The sequence below is a fragment of the Felis catus genome, chromosome A3, assembly GCF_018350175.1.
Source record: "Felis catus isolate Fca126 chromosome A3, F.catus_Fca126_mat1.0, whole genome shotgun sequence".
In the NCBI taxonomy this organism is placed as follows: domain Eukaryota; kingdom Metazoa; phylum Chordata; class Mammalia; order Carnivora; family Felidae; genus Felis; species Felis catus.
Genome location: NC_058370.1, coordinates 28,171,131 through 28,191,496, shown reverse-complemented (window position 1 = coordinate 28,191,496; position 20,366 = coordinate 28,171,131). Strand labels below are relative to the sequence as shown.

At 46.4% G+C, this 20,366-nt stretch overlaps 1 long non-coding RNA gene across 1 annotated transcript; it reads left to right on the top strand.

Annotated features, from left to right (window-relative positions):
• Window positions 1-3,071: 3,071 nt before the first annotated feature.
• On the top strand, window positions 3,072-8,225 carry LOC109498565. The gene is made up of 3 exons (XR_002740817.2): window positions 3,072-3,316; window positions 6,968-7,127; window positions 7,482-8,225. It is a non-coding gene; the product is annotated as an uncharacterized LOC109498565 (long non-coding RNA).
• The last annotated feature ends 12,141 nt before the right edge of the window (window positions 8,226-20,366 follow it).

Sequence of the window (20,366 nt, the reverse complement as noted above, 5' to 3'; positions counted from 1 at the left end):
AACATTGGAGGGTCCATGCATCCCTATTTCAAAATGTATTACAGTGCTACAGCAATAAAATCTGTGTGGTATTGTTATGAAGATAGGCACATAGATCACTGCAGGAGAATTGAGAATCCAGAAATAAATTCATATATTAATGGGCAATTGATTTTTGACAAAGATGCCAAGATAATTCAACAGGGGAAAAAATAGTTGTTTTCAATGAATGGTACCCAGACAAGAGGATATCCACGTGGAAGGGAGCATCCACGTAGAACTGAGATGGGTCACTATCTTGATCCATATACAGAAATTAACTAAAAACCAATCAAAGGCTTAACTCTAAGAGCCAGCACTTATAAAGGTCTTAGAAAAATATTTAGGAGTAAGTTGATTTCTTAGATGTGACACCAAAAGCACAAGCAGCCAAACCAAAAAAGTTCTGTAATTCAAAGAACACTACCAAGAAAGTGAAAAGACCACTCACAAAAATGGGAGGCAATATTCACAAACCATTTATCTGATATGGTTGTAGTATCCAGAACCTATACGGGTTTTACAACTCAACAATAAAAACAAGCAAACAAACAAAAAACTCAAACGTCTCCATTTAAAAATGGGAAAGGACAGGGTGCCTGGATGGCTCAGCCAGTTAAGCATCCAACTTTGACTCAACTCATGATCTCACAGTTCATGAGTTTGAGCCCCACATTGGGCTCTCCACTGTCAGTATAGAGCCTGCTTTGGATCCTCTGCCCCGCCCCCCCCCGCCCCTCCCCTCCTCATTCTCTCTCTCTCTCTCTCTCTCTCTCTCTCTGTCTCTCTCTCTCTCTCAAAATAAATAAATAAACTTAAAAAAAATGGGCAAAAGACTTGGCATAGACGTTTTCCCACAGAACATATACAAATGGCCAATAAGCACATGAAAAGATGCTCAACATCCATTAGTCATTTGGGCAGTGCAAATCAAAACCATAATGAGAGAGCACTTCACACCCACTAGGATGGGTCAAACAAAAAAGCAGACAATAACAATTGTTGGCAAGAATGTGGAGAAATTGAAACTCTCATACGGTGCTGGTAGAAATGTAAAAGGTTGTCGCCCCTCTAAAGAATGATTTGGCAATTATCCAGAAAGTTAAATGTAGAGATACCATATAATGCATGAATTTCTTTTTTTCTTTTTTTTTTTTAATTTTTTTTTCAACGTTTATTTATTTTTGGGACAGAGAGAGACAGAGCATGAACAGGGGAGGGGCAGAGAGAGAGGGAGACACAGAATCGGAAACAGGCTCCAGGCTCCGAGCCATCAGCCCAGAGCCTGACGCGGGGCTCGAGCTCCCGGACCGCGAGATCGTGACCTGGCTGAAGTCGGACGCTTAACCAACTGCGCCACCCAGCTGCCCCATATAATGCATGAATTTCAATCCTAGGTATTTACTCAAAGGAACTGAAGACATATTCACACTACAACTTGTATATGAATATACAGTATTATTCATAACGGTATTATTCATAACAACCCCGAAGCGGAACCAACCCGAATATCTACCGATAAATGGATAAACAAAATGTGTTATACCCATAGGAGAGAATGCTCTTCAGTCACCAAAAATGAATGAACTATAGGGTTGCCTGGGTGGCTCTGTCAGTTAAGCATCCAACTTCGGCTCAGGTCACGATCTCACGGTTTGTGGGTTCGAGCCCCACGTCGGGCTCCGTGCTGACAGCTCGGCGCCTGGAGCCTGCTTCCGATTCTGGGTCTCCCTCTCTCTCTCTCTGCCCTTCCTCTGCTTTTGCTCTGTCTCTCAAATATGAATAAAAATGTTGAAAAGTTAAAAAAAAAAAAGAATGAAGTACTAATGCGTTAGATCACACGGAGGAACCTTGAAACTATTATGTTGCTTGAAACAGCAGAGTTGAAAAGGTCATATATTTGTATTCTATTTATATGAAATGTACAGAGTAGGCAACTCGTTAGAAACAGAAAGTAGATCAGTGGTTTCCAGAGGCTGGGAAGAGGGGCAATACGTCGTGACTGCTAATGGGTATGGTCATAAAATAGACTTTATTTTTTAGAGCATTTTTAGGTTCAAAGCAGAAGGTTACAGAGATTTCCCATTCTCGTATACCCCAGGCCCCCATATAAACACAGCCTGCTCCACTATCGTACCCCACACCAGGGTGGATTGTATGCTTACACGACACAACAATATCACCTGAAGGCCATAGCTTACACGAGGGTTCACTCTTGGTGAAGAGTTTTCCTTACGGTGATAAAGATGTTCCAGAATCGGTGTCTCTCAGTAGTTGCCCAAACCCCTGAACTGTACATTAAAAAGGGTGAATTTTATGTGAATTATGCGAATATCTTCTAATGTGAATGATCTCTTCATAAAAAAATTCTAGGGGCACTTGGGTGGCTTAGTCGGTTGAGTGTCCAACTCTTGGTTTCGGCTCAGGTCATAATCTCACTGTATCGTGAGTTTGAGCCCCGTGTCTGGCTCTGGGCTGGCAGTACAGAGCCTGCTTGGGATTCTCTCTCCCTCTCTCTCTGCCTGTCCCCTGCCCGTGTTGTCTCTGTCTCTCTCAAAGTAAATAAATAAACTTAAAAAAAAATTTTTTTTTAAATTTTAGAACAGTGCCAGACACAGGGTAAGCTCATTAAACATTAACTGTTACTATTTTAATTTTTTTTTTTTTAACTAAGCTTGGTGGGTTGAGGCTATAAATTAACTATAGTTTGTCTTATATTGACCTCTTCTTATTAGAAAAGAAAAAAACAGGGAGAAAAGTAGAGTAAGAATGATTCTCAAGGGTGTGCAGCCCTTTTATTTTACAAAGCATTCTCAAATCTTTTTCTTTTTTTTTTTAATTTTTTTAACGTTTTTATTTATTTTTGAGACAGAGGGAGACAAAGCATGAACGGGGGAGGGTCAGAGAGAGGGAGACACAGAATCTGAAACAGGCTCCAGGCTCTGAGCTGTCAGCACAGAGCCCGACGCGGGGCTTGAACTCACGGACCGCGAGATCGTGACCTGAGCCGAAGTCGGCCGCTTAACCGACTGAGCCACCCAGGGGCCCCTCAAATCTTTTTCTAAAGAAGCTGCCCCACCCGTCACAAGGCAATTATACTCCTTGATTATCACTGTGATTATGTTTTCATCACCTCATTATCCCGTCTCTTCCCTCTCTAGGTGAGCAGATGCTTCGTGTAATTCACCTGGCACTTCCTAGCATGCAGTTGGAATCCAATACACGCACTTGTTGCATGAATGGATGAATGAAGGAACACCCCCATGATCTCGCTTGAACTGCAAGCCAACACTGTAAGGTTAGACTAGGTTCATTAGCTCCACAAAGTTAGGAAACTGAGGCTCAACGGGGGCAGGTGATGAGCCGAAGGCCCTCCTGCTCTGTGGGGGGACAGGGACCTGGTAAGGACATCTCCCTCTCTCCTCAGTGTTCCTTTTTCTGGCTAACACTGTTTCTCTTCCCAAACCGACTGAGTGCAAGGATTACTCTTGCCAAGTTTTCAGTCCTTCTAGTGACCCCCGAAAAGTTATTCCTGATGGTGTGTCCCCTCAGATGCTTGTGACCATCTTTGTTTCAGAAATGCCTGCGGCCATTACTAAACTGAAATTCAATTTTCTCATCCTTAAAATGGGTACAATCCATGTTCATGTGTGTTCAGTATTGCAATGATGTCAGTTCTCCATGACCTGATCTACAAATTCAATGCAATCTCAATCAAAATTCCAAGACGTCTTTCTTTTCTCTCTCTCTCTCTCTCTCTCTTTTTTTTTGGAGGGGAGAAAGGAATGTCTAGCTGATACTAAAATTTACATGAAAATCCAAACAGCCAAGAGTACCCAAGAAAGTCTTGAAGAAGAAAGTTAGGAAAATTACCTCTAGCAAGAATTAGGATGTATTACATGTAAATGTATTATGAAACCAGTAATTAAAACAATGCCGTCTTGGTAGAAAGAGACAAATAGAATGAGTGGAGAGGCTAGAAATAGATCCACACGTATGTGACACTGATTTGGCACAAAATTGACAGGGTAATTCAGCGAGGAAAGGATAAACTTTTCAATAAATGGTGGCACGTCAACTGAATATCGAGCTGGGCAAAAATGAAATCTTGATTCTTTCCTTCACACCATACAAAAAAGAATTCCAAGTGGTTTGTGAAATTAAAGGAGAAAATTAAAAGGATGAGTAAAACAATAGGTGAATATCCCCATAACCTTGAGTTAGGCTAAGTTTCCTCAAACACTTCAGAAAAATGCTGACCATAAAGAAAAATAGTGATAACTTGGACCTTATTAAGATTAGGAACGTCTCTCTTTCTCTGTCTGACTAACTTCACTTAGCACAATACCCTCCAGTTCCATCCACGTTGCTGCAAATGGCCGGATTTCATTCTTTCTCATTGCCAAGTAGTATTCCATTGTATATATAAACCACATCTCCTTTATCCATTCGTCAGTTGATGGACATTTAGGCTCTTTCCATAATTTGGCTATTGTTGAAAGTGCTGCTATAAACATTGGGGTACAAGTGCCCCTATGCATCAGCACTCCTGTATCCCTTGGGTAAATTCCTAGCAGGGCTATTGCTCATATGTGGATCCTGAGAAACTTAATAGAAGACCATGGGGGAGGGGAAGGGGAAAAAAAAGTTACAGAGAGGGAGGGAGGCAAACCATAAGAGACTCTGAAATACTGAGAACAAACTGAGGGTTGATGGGGGTGGGGGAGAGGGGAAGGTGGGTGATGGGCATTGAGGAGGACACCTGTTGGGATGAGCTCTGGGTGTTGTATGGAAACCAATTTGATGATAAATTATATTTAATATTAAAAAAAAAAAGTAAAAAAAAATAAAATTAGGAGTGTCTTTCCATCCAAAGAAACTACGAAGAAGGCGAAAAGGTACGCCACAGAGCAAGAGAAGCTATTTGCTATATGAACAACCAACAAAAGACTTGTGAACCGGGGCATACAAAGAGTACCCCCATTCATGAAGAAATAGACAAACCAGTTTAAAAAAGGACAACACGTAAGGGCGCCTGGGTGGGTCAGTCAGTTAAGCGTCCGACTTCGGCTCAGGTCATGATTTCATAGTCTGTGAGTTCGAGCCCAGCATCGGCCTCTGTGCTGACAGCTCAGAGCCTGGAGCTGTCTTCGGATTCTGTGTCTCCCTTTCCCTCTGCCCCTCCCCTCCTCACTCTCTGACTCTGTCTTTCAATAATAAATAAACGTTAAAAAAAAATTAAAAAAAGAAAAAGGACAACACACACAGACAAGCGTTACACAAAAGAGAATATCCAAATGATCAATAAAGCGCAGGAAAAGGTGCTCCCCCTCACTGGTTATCAGGGAAATGAAAATATCGGCCTCAGTGAGACAGCTCTGAACATTCACTGGAATATGGTTAAAAAGTAAAAAACCTGGGGGGTGCCTGGGGGGCACAGTCAGTTAAGCGTCTGACTCTTGTCTCAGCTCAGGTCATGATGTCAGTTTGGAGTTCGAGCCCCACATCTGGCTCTGCGTTGATGGCGCGGAGCCTGCTTGGGAGTCTGTCTCTCCTTCTCTCTGCCCCTCATCTGCTTGTGCTCTCGCTCTCTCTCCAAATAAATAAATAAACTTAAAAGAAGAACAAAGAAAAGAAAAAAGTCTGGTACTACCAACTGTAGACAAGGATGTGGAAGAAACTTTGATACATCTTGGCTTACAATGGTACAGCCACTTTGGAAAACGGATAGTGTCTAGAATACCCAAACCCTACGGCCAGCGATTCCACTCCTAGGTTTATACCCCAAAGAAATTAGCCCGTGTGAGCACCAGAAAATATGTACAACACACGGCATGATTCCATGTGCATCAGATGCGAAACCGGGCAAAACTAATCCATGGTGTTAGAAGTCATGATGTAGATTGGTCTTTGGAGCAATTGGTCTTTGGTCCCTAGCTTTGGGGAAAAGCTAGGCGTGGGGGGTAACAATTACATGGTGTGTTCCCTTTGTGCATGAGTTATACTGTGTATAAGTTATACTTGAATCAGATGGCTTATTAAAAAAAAAAGTATAACACTTGTAATTGTGGGGGATAAGTGAAAATAGCGATAATAACATAATAGCTAAAAGAATTGAGCCCTCCTTTAGTGCCCCGCAGTTAGAAAATGCTTTATAGAAGTGTAACGAGGATGAAAATTTTGAAATATTTCAACGTGCTTGTCCCTTTTCCCTTTCCTTATGCCAAGGCTTTTCTCCCGGGGCAGCCAGAGGCATCCACTTGCCTTCCAGGGTATCAGGATTGGTACAGCTAAAGCTCCAGGGGAAAAAGTCCACGTTTAGCCTTGGACTCTCAGGAATTCTGAGGCCCTCCCAAGGAAATAATCTTGAAAGCCCATGTAATTTAGAGAGAAACAAATTTTCTCAATTCCTAGAGTTTCGTCGGTACATAAAGAGCCTGGCCTGGTGGGCGGGAAGATGGACCTTGACTGTATATAATAAACCACACGAGGCAAAAAAAAAACCAAAAAAACAAAAAAAAAACAAAAAACGAGGTAAGTTGCGAGTGAAGTCCCTTCTGCCTGGGAAAAAAGGTCAGGAGGAGGAGGGAGAAGTTGGGGAAGAAGATGTAGAGAAAGGATGCTGTCAAACATCCAGGCAGGCAGAGAGATCAGTGAGAGGAAGCAAACACTGCCTCGTTGGTGTGCACCTGCTGGCCAGGATAAATTCTAACCCCGTATACACGCGCGCTCCTTTTTTCTCGCAAGGAGCTGTTAGGTAGGCGCTATTATCAATCACCCCCCACCTTTCGCATGTGGAAACTGAGGCTAAGACAGCGAGGTGCTTGCCTGAGGTCAGCTTGATTGCAGAACGTGGCTCTTCTCTGATGCTGCATGTGTGAAGCACTGAACGTAGCACCTACTGTGTTAGAAGATATTATTGTGGCTGTCTTTCCTGTCCTTCCCCCAGATAAATGGCCCATGATGCTACGATTAGAAATCGGGGGAAGGGAGTTCTCGAGAGAGCAAATTCTGCCAAGGATTCACTAGAAGGCCTGGAGTGACAGTGACAATCGCCTTGCTGATCAGTAGGCTCTTCCTGCCCGCAGTCCTGTCTGCTCCCCTCAAAGGTGACTTGTGCAGGGGTGGGGGGGGGGGGGACGGGGGATGTGCCAGCACCATCCTGCCTTGTAGATAAGGAAACTGGGGGACTCAAGCGGCTTGCCACAGGCTACTCAGCAGGTCAGTAAGAAGGTCTGCGGTAGTCACTGCCTCTCCCTGGGCCTCAGTGTCCCCCATCTGTAAAATGGGTCGGGCAGTTTCTACACCTGGTTCGAAGTTTCTGGAGTGGGAGAGAAAAAAAAGCCAGAGAGGAGGACCCAAAAAGGGAGAGGAAGAAAGGAGGATGAGATACAGAGTGCGTCAAAGTAGTGGCTTAGATTTCAGCTTCAATTTTTTTTTTTTTTTTTTTTTTTTTTTTTTAGGTTGTAACGAAAAGAGATTCAAACCAGATGTGGTCCTGGTGACTCTTGGTAGCCGAGGGTGGAACTGTGCTGTGATAATACCATATTAGTTTGGGGCAACATATCTATCCACAGCCCCGGCCACAGAGCTAAGTGGTTGACATTTCCAGGAACTATGTCCCCACGCTTGAGTTCGGCGTTTGCAAGGGCCTCAGACCCTCACTGGACTTCTCAGTTTTCCGCGAAGGGGCTCGTTCTTCAGCCGTTGTCCGGCCCCTGTCTCCCAAACACACCCCCTGGGGAGAACCTCGCTCACAGGGCAAGGCCGGGACCCCAGTCACTCCCTTGGCGACACAGCGGAGGCCGAGTGGGAGGCAGGCGCACCCCAGAAGAGCCAGGCTCAGTGGGAGCCGAGGGAGCACGGCCCAAACAGCCCACGGGATCACAGGCCACATTGTTATTACTTTTTAATTAAAATGGCGTCTTTCCCCCTTATTACAAAAGCCATGTCTGTTTATTTTAGCAAAATTAGACAGTCCAGACCGGCGAAAAGGAAAAATTAAAAATGACCCATGACCCAGAGAGAGAGCCATTGTTAGCACCCCAGGGTATTCAGGGGTCAGAAACAAAATGCACGGGGAGGTGGGGGGCCTGGCCAGTTAATGTAAATGTGAATTGGATGCTACTAAAATTAATAAAAATGTGGGAATCGCGTGGCATTCAAATGAATACAAAGGTGTGAGTAGGGTGAATTTATATGCAAATTAATATCAACATGGGAGTATTGCGGTGTTAAAAACTTTGGCTCTGGCTCTCTCTGTCCCGAAAATAAATAAAAAACGTTGAAAAAAAAAAATTAAATAAAAAAATAAATACCGACTCAGGCTTTAGTGATCACCAGTCCGCCACCTCCAGCCCTCTGAAGATCGTACCCCTGCTGTGTCTTTCTAGATCAAACCATCAATCGGCCTATCCATCCGTCCGTCGAAATGCATGTATACGCATGTATAGAAAGATAAACACATGTTTCCACTTACACACACATATACAGACAAACACACATAGACCTGTGTACATCAAGTGAAGCTTTATGTGGATGCTTAATATCACACTCAGATAAAAATGCAAGTTCTTGGGTTAGAGGAAGATGGGGGGCTATTTTCACCCCTTCTTGCCATGTTCTTGCCCTAACAGCAGCCCCTAAATAACTCTGGGCACCACAGGAATCTGGGCTGAAAACCAGCCATTTTTTTCCAGGGGTTCCTAGTCCTCAGCGTTTCATGGACCCGTAAATTCCACTTTCCAAAAATTAGGAGGCTCCGAACTAGGCCTGTCAACTCTCTTCCCATCACATGTGGCAGGCTTGGCTAGCCGCCCTCTTATTAGCTGTTGCCCACCACCCTACCTCTTTCCTTCTTGGTTTTGTTTGAGGGGGCCATGTGTTCTGGCCCAGGAAATCAGTCACCATTAATAAACCCAACGTGGCAATCCCATTTGGGATCCCATATGGGATGCTCCCGTAAGAGCAGTCCTACAACCTAATTTAGCCAATAAGGCATAAGAGGTCTGCTGGAGACTTTTAGGAAAGATTTTGCTTTCCTGGAAAAGGGACAGCATCACTGGGCCTATCTCATCCCCACTCTTCCTGCCATGAACGTGGATACCTTGCCGAGACCAATGGCAGCCTTGTTGGGTCCACGAAGGAAAGGGCAAGAGAATCACAGAGACTCCTACCTGCCTGGCATTGTAAGCACTGAAAGTTCCCCAGTGCGTCTCCACCTCCGGACTTCTTCCGACGCGAAAAAATAAGCCACTATTTGTTTATGCCACTGTGAATTATCTTATTGTGAAGTTTAGAAAGAAAAGCCAACGTGCATTATCATCGTCCAGCCAAAGAGGTAGAGAGGAGACAGTGTTACAGACAAGCAAGTTGTATGGATAGCTCGCTGTTGTCCCTGTGTTTCCGATTTTGCCATCCGCTAAAAGCAACTTTTCGCAGAGCGGCCCTGGCCCCTGGACAGACGTCTGGAAGTTGTTGATGCTGACCACAGCGGCAGAATGAATGACTAAGGAATAGTCCATCATCAGACTTCCAGTCATTCGATAGGACAGCTCCTGGTGTTGGGCATTCAGACCATTTCCAGTTATTTCCCTGTAAACAGTGTTGCAATGAACATCCTCAGAGCTAAATCTTCACCCTCATCTTCGCTGAGTTTCTTAGGGTAACTTCCCACAAGTGGAATTTCTAGGTTGTAGGCTTTCCTTCATCTTGCCCAACTGTCTTCTAGAAAGAAAATGCCAAGTTACATGGTCATCTCCCCATGGATGTTTGGCACCATTTGGATGGATAACGTGAGTTGCTCCAATATTCTTCCCCAAACAGCACTTTGGGCCGAGATGGTTTGAGTTGAGTGGCTTCTGCCCGCTCTAAGCAGAAGTCCTCATCTATATGCCTTGACCACCTCCAGCCCTCCCAAGATCAAGGCCACTTGCAAATTTACAAATGGTCACAGCCCCTTACAATCCTCCCCTGCCCTCCTCTATTTCCCCGGAGCGAAGGGAATAACGTCAGGGCTCTGGTCACAGGTCAGTGTCTGTGACAACTGCCATCCACCTGTCTTCTTCCCCCAGCTGACTGTGAGGTCCTCAAAGGGAGAGAAAACTGTTCCCTATCTTCCTCCCTGTTCTCCACGAAACTCTGCCCACACTTCGCACCCTTGCTCAAAGACCTCTATCATCCTTCCACACTAGAAATACTATTCTCTGCTGGCCTTGGAACCCCATCAACTCCCTTGGGGTCTGACTCATTTGGCCTTGTCCTTGAGGAGGCAGTTGCCAGAGAGCAAGGCCGAGAACCATGCCCGGGCTTTGTCACTGTCTCAGTCGGCTCGGGCTGCTGTAACAAAATAAATACCCTAGACCAGGGGGCTTAAATAACGAACACTCATATCTCACAGTTCCGGAAGCTAAGAAGTCCAAGATCAAGGTAGTGGCAGATTCAGTGTCTGGGGAGGGCTCCCATCTTGGTTTAGAGACGGCTGCCTTCTTTCTGTGTCCTCACATGGCGGGGACAGGACTCTGTTCTCCTCTTCCTTCAAGAACACTAATCCCATCACGGGAGCTTCATGCTCATGACTCCATCTAAACCTTAGTCCCCCCCCAAAAGCCCCACTCCTAATACCATCAAGTTACGGGATAGGGCTTCAACATATGGGTTTGGGGGGACACAAACATTCAGCCCATAGCACCCGTGACAAAATGTGTGACTACAGGCACATCGTTCCCCTCTCAGCCTGGTCTCCCCTTTTGCACAAAGACAGGATCAGAAAATTTCGACCAGCCAGTAAACTCTAAAGGAGCATTTATTGTTTGTGACTCCACGCTCCCGGTAGCCATTCCCCTTTCTTCTGGCAAACACCCCGACTTCTTTCGGGGTGTGTGTGTGGGGGGGGTGCTCAGGCCTCCCTTCCTTCAGTCCAGGACGGCTGGGAGTGGAGCTCTGGACCTAAGCCAACCTGATCGGGCATGTGACCTGAGAGCCAATTAGAGGGAGTCCCAAAACTGCAGCTGGGATTGCTGGAAGATTGCCACCACTTTGTGTGGCTCTGGAACCCAAAAGCTATAGAGATCGCTAGAGAAGGGGGTCCTCGCGGAAGGTTCAAGAGAGGACAGAGTCTGATGACATTGTTGAAACTCCGTATCCAGCCTCTCCTAGATTTGATCCTCTCTGCCCTCCCCTTCCCTCTTTCCTCTCTTTATTTTTCGAGGCTTGGTCTCTCCTGTCCCCCTCCACACCCCACCCCTCCCCACACCTGCACCAGCTCCTGAGCAACTCACATCTTGCTCCTTGCTGCTGTACAACCCCCCCCCCACCTGGAAACCACCCCCTCCCCCCGCCCCCTCAGGTCAGGTCTCTCCCAGGCAGTGCCTGGCCCAGCTGCAACCTTACAACCCAGCAGGGTGGCAACTGGGTCCTCAGAGGGGCTGGGAGGAACAGGGTGCAGAGGGCACGTGGAAAGGGCAGGGAGACCGGGTGACAGGTAGTGTTCCTAATGTTCCACAGTCAGCTTCTTTATTCTGGCCTCGTGGCTCGGTTGGCATCGGCACCAGCTGGAGCTTGCCCTGTGTTGGCTCGGGGTACTTTTCACAGAACTGGGGAGGGGGACGGCTTCCCCTTTATCCGTCCCGTTTGCTTGTTAATGGAGATAGTTCAGGATCCGCACGAGTGCAGGGAGGATGAAAGGACATGGTCTAATTATGGCTTTAACATCTCTCTTGCGAGGTTGATTGGCAGGAAGAACAAAGGACATCTATGTTATCACCTGGGTGCCTACATCTTCTCGCCCAAGACCGAGATCATCATCTCTTCCTGGGACCACTGCCCCCCCACCCCCCCACCAATGCCAGCAGCTTCTAATCCAGCCTCCAAATCACTGACAGAGTGCTTTGTCTGAGATGTGAGGTATTCAAGTACGCCACAGATTCAAGGAGTGGGTTAATTACATATTGCCCCACCACGAACCACAAAACAAGGTAGCTTAGAATAGAGATTTGCAAACTATAGTCCTCAGGCCAAATTTGGCTCACTGCTTATTTTGGTAAATAAAGTTTTGTTGGAACACAGCCATGCCCATTCATTTATGTATGGTCTATGGCTGCTTTGGCAGAGTTGAATAGTTTGTTGTGTTTTTTTTTAATGTTTTATTTATTTTTGAGAGGGAGAGAGAGAGACAGGGCACAAGTGGGGGGAGGGCCAGAGGGAGAGGGGGACACAGAATCCGAAGCAGGCTCCAGGCTCCCAGCTGTCAGCCCAGAGCCCAGTGAGGGGCTCGAACTCGTGAACTGTGAGATCATGACCCGAGCGGAAGGCGGACGCTTAACCGACTGAGCCGCCCAGGCGCCCCTGAAGAGTTTTAATAGAGCCTGTATGGGCCACACAGACTAAAACATTTACTATCTGGCTCTTTACAGGAAAAGTTTGTCAACCCCTGGATTAACAGTAATCATTTATTATCTCTCATGGTTCTCATGGTTTCTATGGGCAAAGGATCTGGAAGCAGCTCAGCCACGTGGTTCTGGTTCAGGGTTTTTTCGGAGGATCCAGTTAGGTATTGGCTTGGAGCTCCACTCACCTGAAGGCTTGACTGGGGCTGAAGGACGCTCATCCAAGAAGGTTCGCTCATGCTGATGCTGTTCTATGCTGTTCTATGCTGGGGGACTCAATTCTGCTTCACCTGGGCAACACAGGATAGTTTGAGTGGTGGAATCTCAACGCCTTTGTGAGCTAGATTCAGAAGTCACACCCTGTGACTTCTGCCATATTCTGCTGATCACACGGGCCAGCCCTGGTTCAATGTAGGGAAGGAGAAACAAGAGAATAAATACCAGGAAGTGGGATCACTGGGGCCATCTTGGAGCCTGGATACCGTGTGAAAGATACAAACTCATGCTTCCATGAGCATATTGATCTATATTGATGAGCTGCTGATAAAAGGGGGTGGGGAGGCATTTATCCCCCTAACCTCAAGGGTATCACTTCCAGGCTTCTAGGACGCTCAAAATAAATGTATTTTCTTTTTTTTGTTAAGTTTATTTATTTTGAGAGAGAGAGAGAGAGAGGATCCCCAGCAGGCTCTGTGCCATGAGTACAGAGCCCAGTATGGGGCTCTATCCCACAAACCGTGATATCACGACCTGAGCTGAAATCAAGAGTCTGATGCTTAACTGACAGAGCCACCCAGGCAATTCTATAAATGTATTTTCTTAGGATCGCACCATGCTTTCTGTTAATATTTTTTTTTCATTTTTTTTTAATATTTATTTATTTTTGAGACAGAGAGAGACAGAGCATGAATGGGGGAGGGGCAGAGAGAGGGAGACACAGAATCTGAAACAGGCCCCAGGCTCTGAGCCATCAGCCCAGAGCCCGACGCGGGGCTCGAACTCACGGACTGCGAGATCGTGACCTGAGCCGAAGTCGGACGCTTAACCGACTGAGCCACCCAGGCGCCCCAATGTATGTGTATTTTTAACAACTATAATCACCACAGCTTGTAAACTTTAACTGCTTGGTCCGTGGAGGCCAATTTCCTTAGCTCGGCATTGAAGATCTTTTATAATCTGGCACCACCTACCTTAAAGACAATATGGCATAGAGACAAAGAAAGAGTTCAGACACGGGAATCAGACCAGATGGCTTTACATATCAGCCCCACCATTCACCCTTTGTGTCCTCAATCTTCTCATCTCAAAAATGGAGAAAATCACAATACCTATCACATAGGGGTTTGGGACTACCTTTCCAGCTCTATCTCCAGCCCTGCCAGCACTCCAGCTACCCGAACACTCCAGGCTATTTTAGGCCCCAGTGCCTTTGCACATTCTGTTTCCGCTGTCTGCAGTTCTCAGGTCCTGCTTCTCTGCTGCAAGGCTCGGTCCACAGTCATCCACTGAGGTTGTCCCTAACACCGTTCACCAGACCTGTCTGGTGCTCTTGGACAGGACGTGGGATGGTACTTCTTGGCCCCCTTGTGATTGGGTCAGAGCCATGTGACAAGTTCCGGTTGATGAGTTGTGGGTACACACGACCCGTGTCTTTCCCAGGCTGGAGCATTTACCCACAGTGTCAAGACTTTCCAGAATTGTCTCTTCCCTCTGCCACAGCCACTAGCCCCCGGAGCGAGGATGGTGGTGTGCACAGAGCCACATCCACGGCACTCTTAGATGTGTTGAGCCAAAAATCCGCCTCGCGATTCGGGTCTCCGGAGTTGTTAAAACAGCACTACCTAGCCTGTGTTGACTTCTTTCCATAGGAAAGCTTTCTTTAACTTTCCTCCAACAGAGCTGATCATGGCCCATGGGTTGTCACAGCAACCAGCAGGCACCTCTATCCGTACATTATACACAGCAGCTGCGTGTTACAGAACTGGCTTTAGGGGTCAGGGTGCCCACTGGTACTGCTCTCTCCCCATCATGGCTTTCCCCAACTACCCGTCGTGAAGACTCCCCCCCGCCCCCCGCTAGTCTCTGCATGGACACCCAGCTTATTTAGTGCTTGGCACTTCATTCTCAAAGGTGAGTCTTTTCATCTGCTTATTTAAATAAGACAGACTGATTTCCTGTCTGCCTCTCCCACTAAATAATAAGCGCATAGCCCTGGGGCGTAGCTTGGGGGTCTGCTGCAGAAACACTAGTACACGACCGATTGAATGAATGAATGATCAGTGAACAGTGTGCAGCCAGTGAGTGAATGAGGGAATGGCTCGTGGTACAACTCAACAACTCAGCTACCCTCGGCCGTGTCTGCAAGCATCCCCTCCCGGGCCACTGGCGGCGCCTTGTGTGACCGTTTAAAGCCAGGAAGCAAAATCAAAGGGCCCTGGATTCAAAGGACGCTAATTACCTTTCAAAGAGTTCCCCTTGGCTTTAGCCACACGATTCCCGTCAGAGGCTGTGGGAGTTTGTGGTTCCTGTGCCGGGCTTTGAAACTGGGAGGGATTAATGGGGCTTGATTAAACCACAAATGTCAGGAAGTGCGGAGGGCAGCTCGGAATGCTGGCCACCTCCGTCCTGAAAGGGAGAACAGCCACTGACTGCCCCTCCCCCCGCGGGGCTTGAGCTGCTGATAAAAGGGGTGGGGAGGCATTTATCCCCCTAACCTCAAGGGTATCACTTCCTGGCTTCTAGGACGCTCATTTACATGCAAATGACTGACATGCTAATGAGAATTTAGTTTGGCATTTTGTGTTAAGGAGTAGTAAGGAGACTACCCATGGATTTTCCATGCCCTGAGGCCTGAACAGCCACCTTCCCAACTCCACAACAGGCTAGAGTAATTGATAATGACAATGATAGGTACCAACTCACTAAGCACCTACCTGACTCTGAGCTTGTGGCTTTATGTAGTTGATCTCATTTCATCCTTATAACCTCCCCAGAGGTAGGTAAGGGCTCTCGTGAGCTCCATTTCACGGATGGAGAAATGGAGGCTCAGAGAGGTGAAGGCACCCGCTCAAGGTCACACAGCACGGAAATGACAGCCTGGAACGGACAGAACAGTCTCCCTCTCAAAACCTGAACTGCTCTATTTTTTCCCATCTTTTGGAAATCTAAAGGCCTCTCCCTCTGATGTTCCAGGAGGAATGATTCTATGAAAAGCGAGAAGACAGTAAGATAAGAGACGGGGAAAGACACGTTGGAGAAACCCATACCAAATTTAGTTTGCGAGCCCACCCCGGTCTGACTCCCCAGCCGTTTCACGAATCCCTCCCAACTACTGAGGAAGGAGCTGGTGATGCTTCCTGTCAGGAAGCTTTTCAGCTTCTGGTAGCTAGAAGTCAACTCAGTGAGAATGTGGATTTGCTCGTCCCCAACCCTTCTTGGCGCCTTCATTATAGAGCTTGGAAAAGCCAAACACCTACTTTCCCAGCCTCCCTTGCTGCTAGAGACGCCCATGTGACCAGTTCTAGCCAATGAGACATAGACTGAAGCCTCCACTTTCCCAATAAGAGGGACATACATTGCTTCGACAGCCTTCCCCGTTTCTTCCTCCTGCCTGGAACGTGATGTGACACCTGAACTGTGGCAGCCTTCCTGTGATCAGAGGGAAAGGCCAAGAGGCTAACACACATTACTGAGTCATCCAACCAACGCTAGTCACTGCTTACCTCCAGAGTTTTTGAAATAAATTAAAGAAATGAAATAAAACCCCTTTTATTTAAGCCCCTGTTAGCTGCTTGAAACCAAAAGCATCTTAATGGGTATAACCTTTCATCCTATGTTTCTTATTAAGAATGAGGGTAGTTCCCAGAAACCCTGTCCCTACAGCTTTGCCTCACATCTCTGTCCAGAATTTTGTTCAGTGTCTTTTCCTAAGCTAATTGTTTGTCAGAAGGAAAAAAAACAAAACCCAACATGATTGGCTTTGGACCGGTGGTTGTCTGACTTCGAAGGGCTTCCGCAATCTTACCGGGAGGGCTTGTTAAGACCCAGATGGCGGGGGCCTATCCCCAGAGTTTTTGATTTAGTAGGTCTAAGGCGGTGGCTGAGAAGTTGCATCCCAGGGAAATGTCCTGCCTCCCTACCTATTGGTGTAAAGTCAAAGAGAGTTCACTGTGGAGGCAAGTAGTCAAGGAAGCCTTCTTGGAGGAGGGGTCATGAACTAAACCTTAAAGAAGGCTTAAGGATGAAGACGTGTAAGGAAGGTAGCAGAAAGGAAGGCCCTGAGAGAGAAAGGAATAGTCAGGAAGGAGGTACATAGAGCATGAGGAGGTGTGGCCAGGAGTAAAATGAAGAGTAATAAATTAACGTATCAACTGATAAAGACCCTTCGCCTTTAGCCTCAGAAGCCAGAAGGTGATTTTGGAGGCCTGAGGAAATCAAGTGGGTTGAGAGCTCAGTCTTTGTTGCCAGACTTGAGTTCCAGCCCCGGGCCTCCCTGTTATTTTTGCTGTGTTTTCTCTGAGCAAGTCAAACGACCTCTCGGAGCCTTCATTTTGTCAACTGCAAAATGGGCCTAATGACGCCTCTCTCGCAGAGGTTGAGAGATGTAAGAGATAAAAATGCCTGTACATCACCTAGTGTTAAATATATAACAGCAAAGAGAGAAAATCATTTTGAGAAACACCTGTATCCCAAACCCTCAGGATATGTTACCAGTCAGGTTACGGGTTCTATCACCAAGTGACCTGGGGAAACCCTGAGTCGGTAAAGTTTTCTTTCCTGCAGGATTTTGCAGCCTTTAGTACGCTAATATGAAGGATGGATCTCATCTGCGAAGGCCCGCGGCATTTCCCCAAACTTGGTTTTAAAACCGCTTTTAGGGGCGCCTGGGTGGCGCAGTCGGTTAAGTGTCCGACTTCAGCCAGGTGACGATCTCGTGGTCCGTGAGTTTGAGCCCCGCGTCAGGCTCTGGGCTGATGGCTCAGAGCCTGGAGTCTGTTTCAGATTCTGTGTCTCCCTCTCTCTCTGCCCCTCCCCCGTTCATGCTCTGTCTCTCTCTGTTCCAAAAATAAATAAACGTTGAAAAAAAAAATTAAAAAAAAAATAAAACCGCTTTTAAAAATATATAAATCCTTGGAAATATTTTGAGGAATGCTCCTGTTCAGAACGATGAGAAACCATTATAAAGCATAGATGTACTAATTACAATAATTTGCCATTTCTACTCTGACGAAGGATAAAACCTGCAGCATTTTATCGATCCGTTAGGTTATATTTCTGTGTTAGTCAGCTTTCCTAAATTACGCTGAGGTCACAAACAAACCTCAAATCTCCCTGGCTTACAGCAACAAATGTCTACGTCTCCCCCGCCCCCCCAAGAGCACTCCTTAACCCCCATCATCCCTCCCCCCCTCCCCGTAACCATCAGTGTGTTCTCTGTAGTTAAGAGGCTGTTTCTCGGATTGCTTCTCTCTCTCTTTCCCCCGCTTTGTTCATTTGTTTTGTTTCTGAAATTACACCTATGAGTGAAATCATATGGTATTTGTCTTTCTCTGAACGACTTATGTCACTTAGCATAATACTCTCTAGTCCTATCCATGTCATTGCAAATGGCAAGATTTCATTCTTTTTAACGGCTGAACAATATTCCATTGTATGTTTTATATGTGTGTATATATACATACATACAACACGTCTTCTTTATCTATTCATCGGTTTGATGGGCTCTTGGACTGTTTCCATAATTTGGCTATTGTGTAGTTCTTTTTTTTAATGTTTATTTATTTTGAGAGAGATTGAGAGAGAGAGAGAGAGAGAGAGAGAGAATCCCAAGCAGGCTCCATGCTGTCAGCACAGAGCCCAATGCAGGGCTTGAACTCACGAACCGTAAAATCATGACCTGAGCCAAAATCAAGAGTCAGACACTTAACTGACTGAGCCAAGACCAGTGCTTCAGGGCGGTTCTATTTTTAACTTTTTGAGGAACCGCGATGGCTTTTAAAGCTTCTACCCAGGAGGGGCATTACATCATTCAAGGTCACGTCTTATTGGCCCAAGTAGGTCACATGGGTAGGCCTGATGTCAATGGCACAGGAAGTATAATTGTGTTGCAAGGAGCAAGATCTTTGGGAACAAAAAAGTGTCCACTCTGTCATCATGGAAGCAGCCTCCGGTTTTAAAACACTGCCTGGGGGTGCCTGGGTGGCTCAGTCGGTTAAGCATCCAACTTCGGCTCAGGTCATGATCTCGCGGTCTGTGAGTTCGAGCCCCGCGTCGGGCTCTGTGCTGACAGCTCAGAGCCCGGAGCCTGTTTCAGACTCTGTGTCTCCCTCTCTCTCTGACCCTCCCCCGTTCATGCTCTGTCTCTCTCTGTCTCAAAAATAAATGAACGTTAAAAAAAAAAAATTAAAACACTGCCTGATTTGGATCGTTCGCTAATCCGGAAACACATTCAATGAACCTATATTTGGTGTTTCATGGTTTCATCACTATTACCTTAGAGTGAATACATCTTGATGTCTTGTAGGACAGGTCTTTCTTTTTTAAAGGCTTAGTATTTCTGATCGTTTGTTCTCTCCAACATGGATTTTAGCACCAAATTGTCGAGTTCAGTGAAAAACCCTGTTGGGATTTTAACTAAAATTGTGCCACATTTATAAATTAAATTGGGGAAAGACTTGCCAGGCTGAGCCTTCCCATCTGTGAACTTGGTATATTTCACCACTTATGTAGGTCATCATGTACGTCCTTCACTACACAGTTAAAAATTTCTTCATAGAGTTTTTGTACATCTCCTGGCAGATTTATTCCGGCAATCTTACAGATTTTGCGGCTAGAATGGATGAAATCTTTTAAAAAATATGTATTATAAAATTTGCCACTGATGGTATATGGAAACGCTATTGATTTGGGAATCTTGACCATCTATCCAGCGTCACTGAACTCTTTTAAGCGTTCTGATATTATGTCCGGAGTTTGAAATTCCTCTGAAAATAATTCTGGCATTTGCGGACGGCAGTAATTTTTATTCTTTCCCATCACAACTTTCCCTTACGCTCCCGTCTCTTTTTCTTTTCTTTTCCTTTTTTGTTCCCTCGTAATTGAGGAAGTATATAGAACTCTCCGGAGACTCGATAAATTTGGCATCTTGATCATTCCCATTTTACAGGAGAAGAAACATGTTGAGAGAGGACCCGAGTCCGTCTTACCCCTACATTTGTGTGTCAGGGCTGCTTTGGGTGCAAGTGACAGGAAAGCAGGCCAGAGTGGCTCTCACAATCGGGAGGTGAGGCACCGCTGGATCTGGGGGACTCGTGCTGGTGCCACAGGAGCCACCTCCCTCCCTCGGCCTCTCAGCCCAGCTGTCCTCTCTGCTGGCTTCATTCTCAAGTAGGGATTCCCCAGATGCCAGTAAGCCGGTTGCCAGGGGTTCCAGGCTCACACGATGATCCCCACCGCCGACAACTTGAGAGAAAACACTGAGACTGTCTTTCCGCCAGCATCCGCGTTAACCCCTGAGAAGTACTCTGATTGGCCAGCCTGGCCTTACCCTCATCTCCTATGGGACCCTATAACTGACAGCCCGCTGGAAGAGAATCTCTTGGAGCCAGAGGTGAGAGGGAAAGATCCCACAAGGAAAAGATGGGATAAGGGGAGGGGATGCCATGGGGCCAGAAAGGCAGCTGTCCACTCTCCCACTGACTGGGATGCGGAAGTCAGGAGGCCTGCATTCCAGCTCTGGTTTTGCCGCTAGAACTTTTGGCCGTATTGTAATTGCAGAGACTTACTTTGCTTTTTTTTTTTTTTAATGTTTATTTATTTTTGAGACACGCGGAGAGAAACAGAGTGTGAGCAGAGGAGGGGCAGAAGGAGAAGGAGCCACAGAATCCAAAGCGGGCTCTGAGCCGTCAGCACAGAGCCTGACGCGGGGCTGGAACTTACGAACTGCGAGATCATGACCTGAGC